The 24134-nt window shown below is 36.2% G+C and overlaps 1 long non-coding RNA gene across 1 annotated transcript in view; it reads left to right on the top strand.

Annotated features, from left to right (window-relative positions):
- The first annotated feature begins 23553 nt into the window (after positions 1-23553).
- LOC123333578 overlaps positions 23554-24134 on the top strand; it is a 100463-nt gene continuing 99882 nt past the window's right edge. The window contains exon 1 of the long non-coding RNA XR_006550956.1: positions 23554-23943. This is a non-coding gene — a long non-coding RNA (uncharacterized LOC123333578). The remainder of the gene's footprint in view (positions 23944-24134) is intronic.

Genomic DNA, 24134 nt, shown 5'->3' on the forward strand with positions numbered 1-24134 from the left:
TTACATTCCAATCCCAAAGAAAGACAATGCCAAAGAATGTTCAAACTAAAACACAATTGGAATCATCTCATATGCTATTAAAGTAATGCTCAAAATTCTCCAAGCCAGGCTTCAACAGTACATGAATCATGAATTCACAGATGTTCAAGCTGGAATTTAAAAAGGCAGAAGAACCAGAGATCAAATTGCCAACATCTGTTGGATCATCAAAAAGTGAGAGAGTTCCAGAAAAACATCTACTTCTGCTTTAGTGACTCTGCCAAAGCATTTGACTGTGTAGGTCACAAGAAACTGTGGAAAACACTCAAGGGACAGGAATACCAGACCACCTTACCTGTCTCCTGAGAAATCTGTATACAGGTCAAGAAGCAACTATTAGAGCTGGACATGGAACAACAGACTGGTTCCAAATAGGTCAAGGCTGTATATTGTCACCCTGCTTATTTAATTTCTATGAAGAGTACATCATGCAAAATTTCAGGCTGGATGAAGCATAAGCTGGAATCAAGATTGCCAGAATAAATATCAATAACATCAGATATGCAGATGATAACACCCTTATGGCAGAAAGTGAAGAAGAACTAAAGAGCCTCTTGATGAAAGTGAAAGAGGACAGTCAAAAATCTGCCTTAAAACTCAACATTCAAAAAGTGAAGATCATGGCACCTGGTCCCATCACTTCATGGCAAATAGATGGGGAAACAATGGAAACAGTGAGAGACTTGGTTATTTTTGGCTCCAAAATCACTGCAGATGGTGACTGCAGCCATGAAATTAAAAGACGCTTGCTCCTTGGAAGAAAAGTTATGACCAACCTAGACAGCATATTGAAAAGCAGAGACATTACTTTGTCAACAAAGGTCCGTGTAGTCAAGGCTATGGTTTTTCTAGTAGTCATGTATGGATGTGAGAGTTGGGCTATAAAGAAGGCTGAGCACCGAAGAATCGATGCTTTTGAACAGTGGTGTTGGAGAAGACTTTTGAGAGTCCCTTAGATTGCAAGGGGATCAAACCAATCAATCCTCAAGGATATCAGTCCTGAATATTCATTGGAAGGATTGAAGCTGAAGCTGAAGCTCCAATACTTTGGCCATCTGATGCGAAGAACTGACCCATTGGAAAAAACTTTGGTGCTGGGAAAGATTGAAAGCCAGAGGAGAAGTGGTGGATAGAGGATGAGATGGTTGCATGAAATCACAGACTCAATGGACAAGAGTTTGAGCAAGCTTCAGGAGTTGTTGATGTACAGGGAAGCCTGGTGCACTGCAGTCCTTGGGGTCACAAAGAGTCGGACACAACTTAGTGACTGAACTGAGCTTAATACATCTCTCTGGTGTGTCAGAAACTCAGAGCTCAGGGCTTGCTTGGAGACTAAGTGTGGTACTGACCCACCATATCCTGTTGCTGGGAGAACAGAAGTTCTTGTGATTGAAATCAGTGGCAAGGAAATGAAGTTGAACCTCACACCTTTTCAAATTTATTCAATGATTGCTGTCTTTATATATATGGTACCTTGATTTGAAAGCCTTTTTTGAGGTTCTAGGAACTGAGTTCTTATTGTTTTTCCTTATGGGGTTACTTTTCTGTTTTTCCAAATTATATCAAGAAAGTAGTATATAAGAATAAGCAGAGGATGCTAAAGTTTATTCTTCTTCCCAGCCATGTTTCCTCCCATTTAAGAATATCATTACATAATTTCTACAAGATTCACTTGAGTTGAAAGCACATCCTGGGTATTATATGCACTTTCATTTATAATCCTTTAAGCTATTTCTGATTAAGGTAATTCACTCCATCTTCAACACTGTTTTTCTAAATTATCATCATGAATTAGGTGACAATGACTTTAAAAAAGGAATTAGGAGAAAGGCCTGGATATACAGCTGGGCACACTAGCTACCTCTATTGGTCTGAGGTTTAAGCAGGGACCCCAAAATTAAGCAGTTATTCCTAGGAATGTGATGATGAATTTCAAACACACTTTTCCCATCCCGTGCTGTGGGAAATTCTCCAATCCTGGTCCAGTGTGAATATTCTACTAGGACATTTTATATCAGATGAGTTCTGAAATATTGATATATAAATATTCTGAGCATATATAGTGGGATATAATCCCAAATTTTTACCACACATAAAATTCTTCCTGCCTTTAAAATTCTTCTTAAGTGGGTATGATTTGTCTTTCTACAATAAAAATTCTGTTTTATTGTTTAACTCACTCTTCAAAATCTTGCTGTCTGTAGTAAATTATAAATCTTCTTTTTGAATATGAAAACTTGCATTCACACCAGAAACATACCTTACTGAGATCTTTGAAGACATAGAAAGCTTTGGAAATTAATAAATATCTCTGGAGAAATGTCCTGACAAATCAAGAATGAAAAGGTCACACCACTTTTCATGCAGCATTTGTCTTATTTAATAAGAGCTACATCCCAAAATTTGTTTTAATTACTGATAATGAGAAACATTATATCTAAAGAGGAAATCAAGACTATCTTAATACTAGATTAAGCACACTGGTATAAATTTTTTATCAAAATGTCATCCCTTTGATACTGGCATTCAGATTTATTCTCAAAGCTTCTTAACTTTTCTGAAAGATCAAGGGCAAAGTGTTTTGCAGTTCCTATTTTATTATAACTTGAGGCCAGTTTTTAACAATTATTACTTTAAGAATCATGGCTTATGTCTGAAGGCTGAAATAAGAACAGGTCATAAGCATACCAGAACATGAATTTAAATGGATACATGGAGAATATAAGAAGCATAGAGCTTACCATAAAATCAGTGGCATATTTATTAAAATATTTTACCACGCTTTTTTCAAGAGTAAAATATTTAAATATTAAGTTGTATGAAAGAGAAAAAGAGAAAGAAAATGCCTTCCTGTACTTTTCATTGAACTTTCTTATAAGAGTTCATTTAAATACCATCACATGCAGCTGAAAGACAGCTGATATGGCAAGGAAATTCTTATTCCTGCTGAGAACTTATTTTGAATAATATTCTAGTCAGTTTAAAACAACTTGAAACAATCAAGCTGATACAATGTCAAACTCAAAAGTACAGCTGGATAAACGTCTCAGCAATGCTATTCGTGATTGCTTATCAAAGGCAGGCTGTCTAATGTCTTTTAATTCACAGTTCTTACTCTCTAAAACTGGGAAAATCCTGTCTACTTTTAGGGCTACTGTGATGTGTCACTAAGGCAGTAAGGTGCACCAGGACACCTTCTCAGTAAATGCTGTCTCATCCTGTCACTAGAGATTATGGAAATGTCTATCCATTGTTTCAAGGGCCTTAGTGTCTTTGATGACTACAAATATACTTTGAATGAATCTAATGCAAACTATTGAATAATAAGATATCTTATACATGGTACCAGTTTGTTTACTCTAATGACTGACTCCGAGACTGGAACAAAGAATAACATCAGTGTGCGACCATCTATAGAAGTGAAAGGATGTTTGTGTCAAAAATATTGAACATCCTCTGGCTGAAACGATGGATATTTCAATCTAGAAGATGACTTACATATAAAATTGCCTGATTTACATGTCGAAAGAGAGAGGAAATGGAAGACACTGTTAGAGAAGAAATTGATTTTCCTGAGTTTAGCATTCTATCAGTTGATTCAATTAATTAATGGTTCCTAGAAGGGGGAGCCTGGTGGGCTGCCATCTATGGGGTCACACAGATGTCAGACAGAACTGAAGCGACTTAGCAGCAGCAGCAACCTATGTATGTATATATATGTACATACACATAAGAATATATAAATACATATTTGATAATATATACTAAATATATGCAATGAAATATAACATTTTCTTATTGAAAAGGGGGGAATTAGTAAAGAACAATTATTGTACAGTTAAACTTATGAAAGTGATCAATGCAAAGAAATAGAGGAAGACAACAAAATTGGAAAGACTAGAGATCTCTTCAAGAAAATTAGAGATACCAAGGAAACATTTCATGTGAAGACAGTCATAATAAAGGACAGAAATGACATGGACAAGGCAGAAGATATTAAGAAGAGGTGGCAAGAATACACAGAGAACTATACAAAAGAAATCTTCATGATACAGATAACCATGAAGGTGTGATCACTCTCCTATTGCTAGACAACCTTGAATGTGAAATCAAATGGGCCTTAGGAAGCATCACTCTGAGCAGTTAGTAGAGGTGATGGAATTCCAGTTGAGCTATTTCAGATCCTAAAAGATGATGCTGTGAAAGTGGTGCACTCAAAATGTCAGCAAATTTGGAAAACTTATCAGTGGCCACAAGACTGGAAAAGTTCAGTTTTCATTCCAATCCCAAATAAATGCAATGCCAAAGACTGTTGAAACTGCTGCACAGTTGCATTCATTTTACAGGCTAGCAAAGTAATGCTCAAAATTCTCCAAGCTAGGCTTCAACAGTATGTGAACTGAGAACATCCCAATGTCCAAGCTGGATTTATAAAAGGCAGAGGAACCAGAGATCGAATTGCCAGCATCCTTTGGATCATTGAAAAAGCAAGAGACTTCCAGAAAAACAACTACTTCTGCTTTATTGACTATGTCAAAGCCTTTGACTATGTGGATCACAACAAACTATGGAAAATTCTTCAAGAGATGGGAATAGCAGACCACCTTACCTGTCTCCTAAGAAATCTGTATGCAGGTCAAGAAGCCACAGTTAGAACTGTAGATGGAACAATGGACTGGTTCCAACTTGGGAAATGAGTACACCAAGGCTGTATATTGTCACTTTGCTTATTTAACTTCTATGCAGAGTACATCATGTGAAATGCTGGGCTGGATGAAGCACAAGCTGGAATCAAGATTTCCAGGAGAAATATCTTTAACCTCAGATACATAGATGGCACCACCCTTATGGAAGAAAGCAAAGAGGAACTAAAGAGCCTCTTGATGAAAGTAAAATAGGAGAATGAAAAATCCGGCTTAAAACTCAACATTCAAAAAGCAAAGATCATTGCATCCAGTTCCATCGCTTCATGGCAAATAGACAGGGAAGTAGTGAAAAGAGTGATAAACTATTTTCATGGATTCCAAAATCACTGCAGATGGTGACTGCAGCCATGAAATCAAGACATTTGCTCCTTGAAAGAAAAGCTATGACAAACCTAGACAGCATATTAAAAAGCAGACAGAAAACATCAAAATTCTGTAAAGGATTATCCTTCAATAAAAAACAAATTAATTTAAAAAAAAAAAAGCAGAGATATATAACTTTGCTGTCAAAGGTCCGTATAGTCCTTTGACAAAAGCTATGGTTTTTCCAATAGTTATATATGGATGTGATAGTTGGACCATAAAGTAATCTGAGCACTGAAGAAGTGATGCTTTTGAACTGTAGTGTTGGAGAAGACTCCTCAGAGTCCTTTGGACTGTAAGGAGATCAAACGAGTCAATCCTAAAGGAAAGACTGATGCTGAAGCTGAAGTTCAGTTCCAATACTTTAGCCACCTGATGTGAAGAACTGACTCATTGGAAAAGACCCTGATGCTTTGAAGGATTGACAACAGGAGTAGAAGGGGACGACAAAGGATGAGATGGTTGGATGGCATCACTGACTCAATGGACAGGAGTTTGAGTAGACTCCAGGAGTTGGTGATGGACAGGGAGGCCTGGCATGCTGCAGTCTATGGGGTCACAAAGAGTCGGACACGACTGAGCTAGTGAACTGAACTGAACTTGTTCTAGTTCTGTGAAAAATTCCATTGGTTGCTTGGTAGTGATTGCATTGAATCTGTAGATTGCTTTGTGTAGTATACTCATTTTCACTTTATTGATTCTTCCAATCCATGAACATGGTATATTTCTCCATCTATTTGTGTCATCTTTGATTTCTTTCATCAGTGTTTTATAGTTTTCTATATATAGGTCTTTTGTTTCTTTAGGTAGATTTTTTTTCCTAAGTATTTTATTATTTTTGTAGCAATGGTGAATGGAATTGTTTCCTTAATTTCTCTTTCTTTATTCTCATTGTTAGTGTATAGGAATGCAAGGGATTTCTGTGCATTAATTTTGTATCCTGCAAATTTACTGTATTCATTGATTAGCTCTAGTAATTTTCTGGTGGTGTCTTTAGGGTTTTCTGTGTAAAGGATCATGTCATCTGCAAACAATGAGAGTTTTACTTCTTCTTTTCCAATCTGGATCCCTTTTATTTCTTTTTCTTCTCTGATTGCTGGAACAAGACAAGGGTGCCCACTCTTACCACTTCTATTCAACATAGTTTTGGAAGTTTTAACCACAACAATCAGAGAAGAAAAAGTAATGAAAGGAATCCATATTATCTTTTCAAGGCTAACCACTAAGTCTAAGAATAGAATATGATGCTAACCTTGCTATCATTTACTTGACTCAGATGACCATTCCTCTTTTCTGATCCTCTCAGGGGTAACCACTAGGTTGAATTTTGCATTGAAAATTCATTTATTATTAATTTAAACTTTACCAAATATATTGAGATATTTTACATGCTTTTTCATTTTTTTACTCATATCTCCTACTGTTATATGTGTGTGCTAAGTCACTTCAGTTATGTCCAATTCTTGACAACCCTGTGGACTGTTGCCTGCCAGGCTCCTCTGTCCATGGGATTCTTTAGACAAGAGTACTGGAGTGGGTTGCTGTGCCCTCGTCTAGAGGATATTCCCGACCCAGGGATTGAACCCACGTCTCTTATGTTTCCTGCTTTGGCAGGTGGGTTCTTTACCACTAATGCCACCTGGGAAGCCCTGTGTTACATGTGTAAAACCAATTTGGCAAATAACTAATAACTTAATATCTGCATCATAGAGTGATGTTTTCAGTTTTATAAAACTGGATTGGGCCAAATTTTCTTCCTTATCACTTGGACCACCATACACACACAACAGAACACTAATGGGTGGAACATTAGTGCTCTATTTCTCTGCCATCACTAAGTGGTGTCTGACTTGATTTGTTTCACCAATTTGTTAAGTGTAAAATTATATTTGTCTATATTTTTGGTCTGTATATTTCTTATCATTAGTAATGCTAATAACTTTTTCATATGGTCATGATCATTTAAAATTTTCTTCCCTAAATCTTGGATCAAGTTTTCCCCCACATTTTTCTATTTTTAATTTTTATTTTCTAATTTAAATTCTTTGTTCCTATATGCTACTACTAAGCCTTTGTTTGGGCTTCCCTGGTTGCTGAGTGGTAAAGAATCTACCTGGTATGCAGGAGATGCAGGTTTGATCCCTGGGTTGGAAAGATCCCATGGAAAAGGGAATGGCAGCACATTCCAGTATTCTTGCCTGGGAAATCCTATGGATGGAGAAACCTGTTGGGCTACAGTCCATGGGGTTGCAGAAGAGTTAGACATGACTTAGTGACTAAAGAACAACAAAAGCCTTTGCTAGTTATGTGAATTCCAAATAATTCTCCCATTTTAGGGGTTGTCTTTCTCTTATAGAAGTTTTTATTGCTACTAAATAAAATGTTTTCATTTTAATTAGTCAAATGTGTCATTATCTGTCATCTTTATGATTGGCATGTCTGTTATCCAATATGTTTGGATATGTTTCCAATATGTTTCCCTCATATCCAAAGATAATAAATATATTCCCTATATGGTTCCCAAAAGTATTTTTATATGTAAACTTTTTTCACCTAAGTTCACTATATATAATACATGGTTTGTTATATATGTATATGTATATGCATACACACACACACACACACACACACACACACACCACGTCCAAAGGCAAGGAAGCCCCACCAAGAGAGCAGGAGGGGCAAAATCTTGTTTAGAACCAAACTCCACACCCACCAGAGATGCTCAGAGAGCTTAAACATACCTTGTGCACACCAGGACCCAGAGACCCCACAGAGACTGAGACAGAACTGTGTTTGAGTGTCTACTGAGGAGGTACTGGTTAACAGTGGATGGCTGTTGGGAAAGGGGCTCTGGGTGCAGTAGACCTACATATGGCATAAGCCCTCTCAGAGGAGATCAACATTAACCCCACCAGAGAGCCGAAGAACTTACACAGGACTGGGGAAACAGTCTCTTGGAAGGCACAAAAGAAACCTTGTGCGCACCAGGACCCAGGAGAAAGGAGAAGTGACCCCACATAAGACTGACCCAGACTTCCCCATGAGTATCCAGGAGTCTCTGGTAGAGGCATGGGTCAGTGGTGGCCTGCTGCAGGTGGGGGCACTGAGTGTAGCAGTGTGTGCTTGGGATCTTCTGAAGAAGGTCACCATTATGCTCCTTACCTCCACCATAGTTTGGCCTTAGTTAAAATAACAGGAAAAGGAACACAGCCCCGCCTATCAACAAAAAATTGAATTAAAGATTTACTGAGCTTGGCCCTGCCCATCAGAAAAATACCCAGTTGCCTCCACAGTCAGTCTCTGCCATCAGAAAGTCCTGAATATTCATTGGAAGGACAGATGCTGAAGCTGAAACTCCGATACTTTGGCCATGTGATGCGAAGAACTGACTCATTGGAAAAGACCTTGATGCTGGGAAAGATTGAAGGCGGGAGGAGAATGGGCCAACAGAGGATGAGATTGTTGGATGGCTTCAGTGACTAGATGGACTTGGGTCTGAGTAAACTCCAGGAGTTGGCAATGGACAGGGAATCCTGGCATGCTGCAGTCCATGGGATCACAAAGAGTCAGACACAACTGGGTGACTGAACTGAATTAATGCTAAGTAGTTAATACACAGGTATGAACATGATTGTTTCATTTTTTGGGTTCCACCACTGACCTCTTAGAACACCTACTATTCATTTTCTGTAATGGCTTCCCTGGTGGCTCAGAGCTAGAGAAGCCACTTGCCAATGCAGCAGACACAGATTTGATCCCTGGGTCAGGAATATACCCTGGAGTAGTACGTGGTAACTCACTGAAGTATTCTTGCCTCAAAAATTCCATGCACATAGGAGCCTGGTGGACAATAGTCCATGGTGTTACAAAGAGTGATACACAAACTGAGAGATTGAGCATGCAATATGAAAATGAAAATGACACAAGAATGCAAGAGAGCTGATAATCAGAGCATACATATCACAATGGATAATTTGTGACTATTACTGGCACAGATATTTTTCATTTTTAGATGCCTCCTCTCTACACTTAGGAAAAAAGTCCAGCACTATCCAAAGATGTCTTTTTGCAAGAAACTGTCTTCCCCAGGGGTTTACTTCTCTTCCTGGTCAAGAACTGAAATGACACTGAGGTAGACAAAAGCATGGTGTTCCTGTTGTATTTGTAAACATTCTTAAACCTAGGGTTAAACTCCACCAGTTTTATATCTATATGCTGTGCTTGATAGATGCTACTTACTCTCTAAAGTACATGAACTGAGAATTTCCAGATGCACAGGCTGGATTAGAAAAGGCAGAGGAACCACAAATTTCCAACATTCTTTGGAACACAGAAAAAACAAACAAACAAACAACAACAACAACAACAAAAAAAAAAAAAAAACAAGAGAATCCCAGAAAATCTTCTGCTTTATTGACTACTCTAAAGCCTTTGACTATGTTGATTACAACAGACTGTGAAAAGTTCATAAAGTGATGGGAATACCAGACCACCTTACCTGGCTCCTGAGAAATCTGTATGCAGGACAAGAAGCAAGTTAGAACTGGACATGGAACAATGAACTCATCCAAAATTGGCAAAGAAGGATATCAAGGCTATATATTGTCACCCTGCTTATTTAGCTTATATGCAGAGAGAGTACATCATGTGAAATGCTGGGCTGGATGAATCACAAGATGGAATCAAGATTACTGGGAGAAAGATCAGCAAACAGATATGCAGTTTGATACCACTTTAAAGGCAGAAAGCAAAGAGGAACTAAAGGGCCTCTTGATTAAGGTGAAAGAGGATAGTGAAAAAAAAACTGACTTAAAACTCAACATTCAAAAAACGATGATCATGTCATCTGGTCCCATCAGTTCATGGCAAATAGATGAGGAAAAAGTGGAAACAGTGACAGATTTTATTTTCTTGGGCTCCAAAATCACTGTGGACAGTGACTGCAGCCACAAAATTAAAAGGTTCTTGCTCCTTGGCAGAAAAGTATAAAAAGTATCCAGAGTATAAAAAGCAGAAATATCACATTGCCAACCAAGGTTCATCTAGTCAAGGCTATCGTTTTCCCAGTAGTCGTGTACGGATATGAGAGTTGGACCATAAAGAATGCTGAATGCAGAAGAATTGATGCTTTCAAACTGTGGTACTGGAGAAGACTCTTGAGAGTCCCTTGGACAGCAATATCAAACCAGTCAATTCTAAATAAAATTAACCCGAAATATTCATTGGAATACTGATGCTGAAGCTGAAGCTCCAATATTTTGGTCACCTGATGGGAAGAGCCAACTCATTGGAAAAGATCCTGATGCTGAGAAAAACTGAGGGCAAAAGGAGAAAGGAGCGACAGAGAATGAGATGATTGGCCTCACTGAGTTAATGGACATGACTTTGAGCAATGCAGGGAGATAGTGAAGACAGGGAAGCCTGCTGTGCTGTGGTTCATGGGGTCATAAAGAGTTGGATCCAACTGAGCAACAACAAATTCTCTACAGAATCACTGAAGGATTTCAGTTGGGAAGTGAAGAGAAAACTTTAACAGAATGAATATTCTAATCACCTGATCACTCAAACTTGTACAGTGAAGAAACAAACAAACCAAAAAACTAAAGCTGAAATATTCTGGGTCAGTGCTCTTCAAAGTGTGGGTCATGAGTCATTTTTTGTTGTTCAGTCACCCAGTAGTGTCCTCCTCTTTGCCACCCCATGCACCACAGCACTGCCAGGCCTCTCTGTCCTTCACCATCTCACAAGGTTTGCCCAAGTTCATGTTCATTGCATCGGTGATGCCATCCAGGCATCTCATCCTCTGACATCCTCCTTTCCTTCTGTCCTCAATCTTCCCCAGCATCAGGGACTTTTCCAATAAATCAATCATTTGCATCAGATAACCAAAATACTGGAGTTTTGATTTCAGCAGCAGTCCTTCCAATGAGTATTCAGGGTTGATTTCCCTTAAGCTTGACTGGTTTGACCTCCTTGTTGTCCAGGGTACTCTCAGGAGTATTCTCAGCACCACAGTTCAGAGGCATCAATTCTTCATTGCTCCTCCTTCTTTTTGGTCCAGCTTTCACAATTGTGTTTGATCATGGAGAAGACCATAACCTTGACTATATTGACCTTTGTTGGCTGAGCAATGTCTCTACTTTTCAGCACAGTGTCAAGGTTTCTGATTTCTTGGTGATAGGCACCATCTACAGTGTTCTTTCCTGGAGGATCCCAAGGACAGGGGAGCGTGGTAGGCTGCTGTCTACGGTGTCACACAGAGTCAGACACGACTGAAGCTACTTAGCAGCAGCAGCAGCAGCAGCAGTGATTTTAGAGCCCAGGAGGAAATCTGTCACTACTTCCATATTTTCCCCCTCTATTTGCCAAGATGTAATGGGGCTGGATGCCATGATCTTAGTTATTTTAATACTTAGGTTTAAGCTGGCACTTTTACTCTCCTCCTCCCACCTCATCAAGAAGATCTTTAGTTCCTCTTCACTTTTTGCCACTAGAGTGGCATCATCCTCATATCTGAGGTTGTTGATGTTTCTCCCACCTATCTTGATTCCAGCTTGTAACTCATCCAGCCAGGCATTTTCATAATGTGCTCAATGTATAGATTAAACAAACAGGGTGAGAGCAGACAGCCCTGTCATACTTCTTTCTTAATCTTGAACCAACCGGTTGTTCCATACAGAGTTCTAATTCTTGCTTCTTGACCCACATACATGTTTCTCAGGAGACAGGCAAGATGGTCTGGTATTCCCATCTCTTCAAGAGCTTTCCATGGTTTATTATGATCCACACAGTCAAAGGCTTTGTGGTAGTCAATGAAACAGAGGTAGTTTTTTGTTGTTGTTGTTTGTTTGTTTGTTTGTTTTTGAGGGGGGATTCCCTAGCTTTCTCTACGATCCAGTGAATGTTGTCAATTTGATCTCTGGTTCTTCTTCATTTTCTAAATTCAGCTTGGACATCTAGAAATTTTTCATCCACACAATGCTGAAGCCTAGCATGTAAGATTTTATGCATTACCTTACAAGCATGGGAAATGAGTGCAATTGTCCGATAATTAGCACATTCTTAATACTACCCTTCTTCGGAATTGAGATAAGGTTTGACCCATGGGTAATGGGTTATTATTGCTAGTCCACAAATGATTTTTTTTTTTTTAACAACATAAGTATGGAAACTGAGAGTAACCATTTGGAAACTTCTATTGATATTTGACATTTGCGTGTGCTGAGATACTCTTGCTAGTTACTAGATGTAGAACCATGTTTTAATTTTTAATAGTCAAAGCTCAATTCAGTAAGTATAACTCAAAAACATATGAACTAGTGTTTATTTCTTCTAGAGAAAGATACTTCAGTTATAGTCATGTAAGAAACATAATTGAAGCTGGATAAAATTTTAAAGATGAACTTTGAAAATACAACACTTCCTTCATTTTGCATAAAAGTTAAAAATAGGCTTCCCAGATAGTGATAGTAGTAAGGAATCTGCCTGCCAATGCAGGAGATGCAGGAGAAATAGATTCAATCCCTGGGTCGGGAAAAAACCCTAGAAAAGGAAATGGCAACCCACTCCAATATTCTTGCCTGGAAAATCCAACAGACAGAGGAGCCTGGCAGGCTACAGTCCATGGGGTTCCAAAGAGTCAGATACACTCTTTGCATATAGCATTAAAAATGAGTATCAGAAGCTCACTTAAGGTGCTTTAAAGCCACTTTCATGACTCATCAATACATTTCTGTGAGACTGATTGCTATAATATGAGTTACTAAAATAAAACAAAGCTAGCAGTTGAACAGGCATCTTTTTCCAGGAATAATGTCTTCAACCTAACATAGAACTTAACAAGCAAGGCTTTATACATTTTGGAGTTAGAGTTGTCAAACTATATGCACACATTAGATGAATACTGTGTATATCTTTGAGTTTTAATATGACAAATGGGCTTGTTTAATGTTTGCATGTAGGTGTTTAATATGAGGAGTCACTGTTTTCTTCATTTATGACTAAGGAGGAAAAACATATCAATTGTTAAAGCAATTATTTATATTAGTTCCCTTGTGTATTTTTCATAAATAATGTACAAAATGTTTATACTTTGTTCTTATAATATTTATTCTGAATATATTTATTGTAATGTTATGTTCTCTCTCTTGCATCTAATAAAAATAGAATTTGCATTTTATATGTCTTCATTGCTTATGTTTTTCTAGTACTTTATATCTCTTTCGTGTTACAAAGTTATTTTTCCACATTGAATTGTGCAAGGGGTGGAGGAGTGGGAGTGACTGATCCTAGATGGTTTGGAAAGTACTGAGCTTGGTGAAAATTTCAGAATTCAAATAGAATATTTTTAAAAGTATAATAAGATATTTGGAGTAGTATTAGTACATAGAAACTTAACTAGTGGCTTAATCAATATTTGACTTAAAAAAGAAAAGAAAAACATGAAGCTCAAGTTTTGAGTTCCCGTAATTGAGTGAATAGTGGGGTACTCAATTTTCTGGGACATTCAGGAGAAGATGTGATTTGGAAAAGGGATGAGGAGGTAGCCAAATAGTTTTTAAGCATTTTAAATGTTTGATAGATCATTCCTGTATTTACACATCATTAAATTTTTTAGAGATAACAGAAATCATGGCATCCTTTTCTCCCCCTGAGTTTGTATGACATGGGATCATAAATGTCAATTAGTCTGAGGTGTTTCACTAGTTATCAATAAGAGTATTTCTTTCTGTTTCTCATACTCCACTGTCTCCCAACAGGCCTGTGTATACTTTTAAAGATTTAGCCTGAAGATAAATTTGAATTGTTGTTGAATCCAGAGTCTCAAAACACACCTTGGAGGACACTCAAGACAGTGGAGTACAGTTTATTACGCCAGTGGGTCCAAGGGGAATCAGTTCCCAACAAGGACTCTGATGTTTCTAAGAGGCCCGGTTTTATACCCTCCACTAAAATGGCAACCCACTCCAGTATTCTTGCTCACTTGCTCACTCCAGTATCCTCACTCTTGGGCAAGGTTCAGGCCCAGTTCACATCCTGTCTTTAAGACGGATGGCAGGCTTCAAGGTGGAGTCTCTCCTGCTTTCTTCATACTGGTCCCAACAGAATGACATTGCATTTAAAATCATTATTATTTTGAAAAATGCAAAATGCTTTTTTGGGATCAAATTTGTTTCATGAATATAGATTTCTACCAAGACAGTAGTTTGCAGTGAGTACCCACATGTCTGAACTCCAGCAATGAAGTTACATCTAGTGTGATACTTGATGCACTGTGTATATTTCAAATTATCTTTGATTTTCAGATGTACTTGGAGTGGTGAATAATCAACAAATTAACAGGCACATAAGAATAGCTAATACCATATTTAAGAAATAAAACATACTCTGCTATCAGGTTTTATAAGGATAGTTCTGACACCTTTGACTAAGTAAGCCATATAATATCTTAAGGTTCATTTGTTAAATTTTTGTGATGGCTTATTACTGTCATCTGTCACATCGTTCTGATATTTATTTTGCATTCATTTGTATAATTATTTATATGTATTTGTTTTCTCACCATACTGTATATCTCTGTATTTATCCATTTTAGTAAGTAGCATACTAAGATTTGGGGTTAAATAAATGTGAGTAAATGAAAGATGGACTTTATTAAAAATACAGTTTGACCAGAACAATATGCTTATTAATTACAGAGTTCCATTTGCTTGTTAGTAGCCATCTGCCTCGGAGAAGGCAATGGCAACCCACTCCAGTACTCTTGCCTGGAAAATCCCATGGGCGGAGGAGCCTGGTAGGCTGCAGTCCACGGGGTCGCTAAGAGTCAGATACAACTGAGCGTCTTCACTTTCACTTTTCACTTTCATGCATTGGAGAAGGAAATGGCAACCCACTCCAGTGTTCTTGCCTGGAGAATCCCAGGGACAGGGGAACCTGGTGGGCTGCTGTCTATGGGGTCGCACAGAGTTGGACACGATTGAAGCGACTTAGCAGCAGCAGCAGCAGCCATCTGTCTAGGCACACTAAAAAGATTTGAAATGCTGGTTGTTATTATCTTTAGGCACTGCTGTTCAGTGATTCTGCTATTAAAAGAAAATTGATTTTTTTCTCATGCAAAAATGAAGTAACTAGCCCATTTTTAGAAAAAATGCATTTTGAATTTCTTAGAAGAAAATGCACTTTGAAATGCTTGTTTCTTCTTTCTAAAGTTATTTGAAATATGGCAGAGAAGAGTTCTGTCACTGAGCAGTCTCTTAATGATTTCACTCCAATAATTCTAGTAACCCAGGTCTCTAAAATAATTTTCCCTGAGAGGCTCCTTCAGTGCCACTAATCTGAGAATATCTGCTTTCCAGCAAATATTTGTATTTTAGAGAACAGTGAGGTTTATCATTATGATTTGTTTTCCTCCCTATTAAACTAATCAAAAGCATTATTTTTATTCAATATGTTATAAATAATTTTGTATAATGCTTATACTGTTTTAACACATCCATGCAAAATTACATTTGAGAACATTTTACAATTCTGGAAAACAAGAGCTCTGTTTACATTTTTTTTTATTAATGAGGTTTAAGAAATGTTTATTCATCCATAAACATCATTGGCCATCCACTAGGGGCTACACTTTCAGCTTGCAGATTTAAAAAATGCATACTCTTTGCTTTCAAGCAGGTAAAACCCAGTAACATCAGAAATGGAAATGTGCATTTTTATAAACATTTATAAATTGTTTAAATGTGTACTGACATTTCATGCATAAGTATACTGCAAAAATGTTCCTTAATGTTTAGAATTTTAAAAATCAGCTAGGGAGTTTATATCACCAAAGTACAAAGTAAAATAAATATGATAGGATATAATTTAAAATTACATGAGACAATATTGATTTTAGTGTGATTCATTATACTCTATTCATATTAAAATTTTTCATTATATATATGTAAATTTAATATTTATAGTGAAAACCTATGGTGATATTAAAGATTCAATTCATTATTCAACATTTTACAATAGGAAAGTATTAATATAAGATTTGATATTTTGATTTAAGAAAATATAATCTTGCTTAAGATTATAAAGAATAAATAACTTCCTAAAAAATGAAAATAAACATAGCAATCAAGGATACATTTTAGAAATGATGTTATTAAAGTGCAGATATATTTGTTGAAAAAGCATCTTCCTCATTTGTTAGTTTAAACTTGTAGGGAGCAGACTTTGTCACTAGGTCCATTAAAATAGTTTAGTTCCTTTGCCAGGATTTATATTCCACTATCTATTAGTTATGATCATGGAAAACAAATTTTCTAATGCAATACTTTTAAAGCTATAGGTCTCTTTACCACAAGTGTGATGGCATGTCCATTTTTTTTTTTTTTTTTTTTTTTACTGAAAACACCCACATGCTGCTCTTAAGCCTGCATTTCAACAAGACTTGGAAATAGTTCAACCTCGCTACCAGTCTATGCCATCTTCCTTTCTTCCCAACAGGGCAATTGCACAAATCTATTGGTATAAGTAGAGAAATGATTTTGATATAAGGAATAATGAATTCATGCATTCCACTTACATATATGCCCACCTCAAACTATGTTTTGTTCAAACCCTGGTTTCAAATACACTTGTTCATGTCCAAGGAGTTTAAAGAATTAAAATGTGATGACCTTAAAGGACAAAACTTGGAAAACATATATCATAATTTTTCTGTGCTGCTGCTGCTAAGTCGCTTCAGTCCTGTCTGACTCTGTGCGACCCCAGAGACCGCAGCCCACCAGACTTCCTCATCCCAGGGATTCTTCAGGCAAGAACACTGGAGTGGGTTGCCACATCCTTCTCCAGTGCATGAAAGTGAAAAGTGAAAGTGAAGTCACTCAGTTGTGTCTGACTCTTTGCGACCCCATGGACTGCAGCCTACCAGGCTCCTCCATCCATGGGATTTTCCAGGCAAGAGTACTGGAGTAGGTTGCCATTGCTTTCTCCAATTTTTCTCTAATTAAATGCAATTCTTCAGTTAATTAAGGCCTAGATAAGAGGTTGGACTAAAAAAATAATCATCGTAGGGGAAATTATGTCACATTCTAACACAGAAAAATATGGGGAAACGGAGATAAAAAGGTAATAGACATTCAACTTCTTAATCTTGGATTGGGCTTCGCTGGTACCTCAGATGGTAAAGAATCTGCCTGCAATGCGGGAGGCCCACGTTCAATCCCTGGGTTGGGTAGATCCCCTGGAGAAGGGAATGGCTACTGACTCCAGTGTTGTTGCCTGGAGAATTCCATGGACAGAGTAGTCTGGTGGACAGTCTATGGGGTCGCAGAGTTGGACGTGCATAAGTGATTATTAATTACCAAATGTATAAAGTCTAAACTGGATGGATCAAGATCTAGAGGGTTAGCATAACTGATAAACTTGTAAGATTAATGCATAGAAAATATAAATATAATAAAAGGCATAGCTTGTGTGTCTGGGAAAGAAGATGGTGATATTTATATGTATGTAATAATATCTTAGTGTGTATATATATATATATACACATTTTCAGACATATTTTACATATATCTTTATTTGTATATGCATGTCATTCAATATTGAATTATTTGAATCTGTCATTCAGAATGCTTATGAATTTGGAACTGTCACTGGAAATTTTATTACAAATATAGAGAATAAGCTAGTTTTTCCTATATTTAAGCTGGAAGAGACTATTTGAAAAATAGTTCAAGCTAATTAGCAGTGACATAAAAATTAGAGGACAAAATCACCCGTGGACCATGGTGGTTACTGCAGCACCTCTGAGGAGTCCAGAGACAAACAAAATATTTAGAACTGGAATTGTTGTTTTGTTGTTGTTAGATTGTTTTAATGTCTCAGATCCCTTTAACACAAGGTGACTTATACAGTTGTCATCACGTTTTGAAGGTGAGGGATGATCAGTATTTTATTCCCAGATAACTTCATGTCTTCCACTTGGTTTGCCATACCAGATAATGGGGGTGGAGGGATCAATTCATTGCTCTAAGATTCAGAAAACTTCTCAGAATGCACTATGCTCAGGTGCAGTATATAAAAGACATAGCAAAGATTATACCTATTGGTTTACTCTCTTCTTTAATGAAATCTAAAATATATTTTTATTATTGAAAATAATGTTACTGAAATATAAAATATATTTTATAGCTTGAAGAGTCTCTAATTATATATAAAAAGGAGTAAAGTTTTAGCTGTAAGAATGAAATAAAGCCATTTGCAACAACAAGGATGGACATAGAGATTATCATATTATGTCAGATATATGATGTGATATTGTCAAATATTATATGCTATCACTTATATGTGGAATCTAAAATAATGATACAAATGAACTTGCTTACAAACAAAAATAGACTCACAGACACAGGAAACAAATTTATGGTTATCAAAGGGGATAGCCCAGACAGGGGGATAAATTAGGAGTTTTGGATTGACAGATACACACTACTCTAAATAAAATACATAAACAGGGACTTCCCTGATGGCCCAGTGGTTAAGAATCTGTGCTTCCAATGCAGAGGGCATGGGTTCAATCCCTGGTCCAGAAAGCTAAGATCCTGCAAGGGTGTGTAGTATAGCCAAAACAACAACAAAAAAGGCAAGTTCCAGAATGGTATATGTCCATCAGCAGATGAATGGATAAGAAAGCTGTAGTACATATAGACAATGAAGTATTACTCAGCCATTAAAAAGAATACATTTGAATCAGTTCTAATGAGGTAGATGAAACTGGAGACTATTACACAGAGTGAAGTAAGCCAGAAAGAAAAACACCAATACAGTATACCAATGCATATATATGGAATTTATAAAGGTGGTAACTATAACCCTGTATGCAAGACAGCAAAAGAGACACAGATGTATAGAACAGTCTTTTGGACTCTGTGAAGAGGGAGAGGGTGGGATGATTTGGGAGAATGGAATTGAAACATGTATAATATCATATATGAAACGAATTGCCAGTCCAGGTTCAATGCATGATACAGGATTCTTGGGGCTGGTGCACTGGGATGACCCAAAAGGATGGTATGGGGAAGGAGGTGGGAGGGGGTTCAGGATTGGGAACACGTGTATACCTGTGGCAGATTCATGTTGATGTATGGCAAAACCAAAACAATATTGTAAAGTAAAAAAAAAAAAAAAAAGTAGGAATGGATTAAAATAAACTAGCTTTTCTTTTATCATTTATATTCAATTGAGGGCAACAAGATGTGGCTTATAAAAAATGCAGACATTTATGAAAGGAAAATCTAAGATGAAAGTAAAGACACAAAAGAAGAGACTTGATAAAAATATAGTGCAATAGGAAAACCCAAATTTCAAAACAAAATTAAAATTCACTTTGGAGTGAATAGAAAAAGAATTGAGTTGAAAATCAGACCAGTGAAATGCTTAGTCATTAAAATTCTCCAAGATTCAATAAATAGTGAGAGAAGATAGGAGGAAAAATATTAAAAGAGAACAAACATAAAAGCTGTCATTCTTCACAAGATTAAAAAAAAAGCTTAAATAATAGAACAGAATCAACAATAACATATTAGAAAAAATAACATGGGGCTGAAGAGATATTGAAATAAATCAATGCATATACAGAAATATTAACACTTACTCATCAATATTAATTTTAGATAAAGTAGAATTTGTGGGGAGAACACTACTTTATGAGACAAAGAAAGACTGCTTTATAGATAGGTTAAAATATCACCATAATAGCACCATAACAGATATCTGCAAAATAATTTTGGATTAAAGTGAAAATAAAATAAATTAGGTCTCAAAAAAATGTACTATTATATCATTTATTTAAAAAAAAAGAAAAAAAAAAAGAAGGGACCTACTGTATAGCACATGGAACTATATTCAGTATCTTGCTATAACATAATGGAAAATAATCTGAAAAGAAACATCTATATTCAGGTATCTATGCACATATATCTAATCTCTTTATTGTATACCTGAAACTAACACAATACTATAAATTAACTATGTGTCAATGTTTTAAAATTTATTTAAGTGGAGGTTAATTACTTTACAATATTGTTGTGGTTTTTTACATACATTGATATGAATCAGTCACAGGTATATATGTGTCCCCCTGTCCCAAACTCCCCTCCTGCCTCCCTCCCCATCTCATCCCTCTGGATTGTCCCAGTGCACCAGCTTTGAGTGCCCTGTTTCATGCATCAGACTTGGACTGGTGATGTATTTTACATATGGTAATAACATATTTCAATGCTGTTCTCTCAAATCATCTGACCCTCACCTTCTCCCACAGTCCAAAAGTCTGTTCTTATATCTTTGTTTCTTTTGCTCTCTTGCATGTAGGGTCATTGTTACCGTCTTTCTAAATTATATATATATATATATATATATATATATATATATATATATATGTTAAAATACTCTATTGGTGTTTTTCTTTCTGACTTATTTCACTCTGTGTAATAGGCTCCAGTTTCAACCACCTCATCAGAACTGCCTAAAATGTGTTCTTTTTAATAGCTGAGTAATATTCCATTGTGTATATGTACTACAGCTTTCTTATCCATTCGTCTGCTGATGGACATCTAGGTTGCTTCCATGTTCTGGCTATTATAAACAGTGCTGTGATGAACATTGGGGTACATGTGTCTCTTTCAGTTCTGGTTTCCTCAGTGTGTATGTCCAGCAGTGGGATTGCTAGGTCGTTTGCCTATTCTATTTCCAGTTTTTTAAGGAATCCCCACACTGTTCTCCATAGTGGTTGTGCTAGTTTGCATTCCCACCAACAATGTAAGAGGGTTCCCTTTTCTCCACACCCTCTCCAACAAACACTTATTGTTTGTAGACTTTTTGACAGTAGCCATTCTGACCGGTGTGAGATAGTACCTCGTTGTGGTTTTGATTTGCATTTTTCTGACAATGAGTGATGTTGAGCATCTTTTCATGTATTTGTTAGCCATCTGTATGTCTTCTTCGGAGAAATGTCTGTTTAGTTCTTTGGCTCATTTTTTGATTGGATTATTTATTTTTCTGGTATGGAGCTAAATAAGCTGGTTATATATTTTTGGGATTAATTATTTGCCAGTTGCTTCATTTGCTATTATTTTCTCCTATTCTGAACCCTGTCTTTTCACCTTGATTATAGTTTCCTTCACTGTGCAAAAGCTTTTAATTTTAATTAGGTCCCAATTTTTAATTTTTGCTTTTATTTTCATTACTCTGGGAAGAGAGTCATAGAAGATCTTGCTGTGATTTATGTCAGCATGTGTTCTGCCTATGTTTTCCTCTAGGAGTTTTATAGTTTCTTATCTTACATTTAGATCATTAATCCATTTTGAGTTTATTTTTTTGTATGGTGTTACAAAAGGTGATTCACCAGTTTTCCCAGCACCACTTGCTAAAGGGATTGTCTTTTTTCCATTCTATATTTTTGCTTCCTTTGCCAATGTTAAGGTGTCCATAGGTGTATGGATTTATCTCTGGGCTTTCTATTTTGTTCCATTGATCTATATTTCTGTCTTTTTGCCAGTACTATACTGTCTTGATGACTGTAGCTTTGTAGTACAGTCTGAAGTCAGGCAGGTTGATTCCTCCATTTCTTCTTTCTTAAGATTGCTTTGGCTATTCAAGGTTTTTTGTATTGCCATACAAATTTTGAAGTGATTTGTTCTAGTTCTGTGAAAAATACCATTGGTTGCTTAACAGGGATTGCATTGAACCTATAGATTGCTTTGGGTAGTATACTCATTTTCACTATACTGATTCTTCTGTTCTATTAACATGTTATATTTCTCCATTAATTTGTACCATCTTTGATTTCTTTCATCAGTGTTTTATAGTTTTCTATATATAGGTCTTCTCTTTCTTTAGGTAAATTAATTCCTATTTTTTCTTTCTTTTGTTGTTTTTTTCTCTTTCTTTGTATTTTTTCTTTTTGTTGCAGTGGTGAATGGGACTGTTTCCTTAATTTCTCTTTCTGTCTTCTCATTGTTTATGTATAGGAATGCAAGGAATTCGTTATCTTGTTATAACATATAATTAAAAAATCAGAAAATAAATATCTGTATTCAGATATCTATGCATATATATCTACTCACTTTATTGTATACCTGAAACTAACACAATATTGTAATTAACTATATGTCAATTTTTTTAATAATGGTTTAAAAAGAAAAAAATGAGTAATTTGTCAACTAACACATTCTTTTGAGAAATAGAAGTAAAACTAAAACTGCTAATTAGTTAATAATTAAACAACAATCTTAAATGTAAGATATGATTCATTTTAGTGGTTTAAGTTATTTTCCTCTTTTTTTCCTCTTTCCTCTTTGTCTTTCTTTTCACAGAAACCAGTACTTACAATAAACACTACCTAGACTTACAACTGAAATAAAAGTATCAAAACATCTGAGTTTAAAATGTTCAAGCCAGAAGGTTAGTAAGTTACTACCATTTTGGCCCCTCTTTCTTCTCTACTAGTGTTATTTTGAGGGCCAGAGAACAACTCTGAGGGGGGAAAAAAAAAGACTTTGAATTTGTGATTTAGTTAAGATCTTTATCTATTTGCATAAGAAAACTGAGGCAAAGGACTAAAACTCCCTTAGCCGTAGATAATAGAACTTTAGAAGAACTGCAATCAGGTTATTAAAAGATTGATTGCAATCATTTTCTTAAAACTTTCTGCAGTGAAAGTCTGAAGAGAAAATGATGTACTAGTAGTAATAACAGTGTGTTGAACAATAGAATGTAGATTTGTGCTTTTTAATACATTGAATATGCTTTTAGCCTTCATCCTGAAGTCAAATCAATTTAAATTTTGTAATGGGTAGAGTATAATTATTAAAAATTTCCTTCTTATCCCCTGCCTTTTAGTATGAATACACATAATGGTTTAAAATTATATTTATCCAATCTATATTCATATGACCCCTAGAATTTTATTGCAAATAAGGCAGCAATAAAACAACTGATTTAAATTATCATCATGCTTCATGTGAAAAAAATTAATCTGAAGAAGTACTGCAGAAACGCTATTGAATATGTACTCCGTCTAATGTAAGTTAACTAATTACACTGTTTGAACCTGTTTACAGAGAGTTGTTTTGATAATTTAAAAATCTATAGTAAAAACATTTCTCAAAATAGCACTAACAAATCTTATTAAATCATCAATTAAACAAGTGTTATTTTGCTTTTTTAAAGATACATTTTATACTGAGTATATATTATAATTCACTTTTTGTTAAATGATTAATTATAAATGTATTATGAAGTAGTGTATATAAGCAGGACCCTCTGGGTGCTTCTGGAGACAGACCCTGCCCCATATTCTCTGCTTTAGTTTCTCTCTCAAGTACCCAGATTATGGCATGTGATACATACTTTCAGAGTTGTGTTACAGTGGTTAAGACTATCACCAGATGGAAGAAATTAACTACTTGATCATAAGCCCCCAGACCTAGTGGCACCTCCTAAGTACTGATACAGTTAACACCTATGCAACAACCTTATCTCCTCACCATCAACCAATCAGAGAACTGTGCATGAGCTGATCATGTGCTCTGGGACATCCCTCCCCTACGTGGCCTTTATAAATGCTTTGCTGAGCTGCTTAGAAAAGTTTGTTTTTTCTGGTGCTAGCTGCCTTGTACTTCTTGCTTGGTGCCACAAAATAGACCTGCACTCTCCTTCACTGCAACCCAGTGTCATTAGAGTGGCTTTGCTGTGCATAGGTTTGGTCTGGTAACAGTTTGCCATTATTCTAAAAGCACTGTTTAGGACTTTTTTTTTTTTTTTTCAAACAAGGTGTAAGGTGAGTCAGGCCCTTAGTAATGTATTCAAGGGAAGTGTCTAATCTTCTCTAGGAAAATAAAGACCTGTTTGAAAATGACTTTAATGCAAGGGAGAGTGTGAGAAATGTCTTACAGAGAGTGGGAATGAAACCCACACAGACTCGAGGGTGGAAAGATTATAGCAGACTTTGGGATCATGGAGAGTATCATG

Source organism: Bubalus bubalis, chromosome 5 (assembly GCF_019923935.1).
Source record: "Bubalus bubalis isolate 160015118507 breed Murrah chromosome 5, NDDB_SH_1, whole genome shotgun sequence".
Taxonomy (NCBI): Eukaryota; Metazoa; Chordata; class Mammalia; order Artiodactyla; family Bovidae; genus Bubalus; species Bubalus bubalis.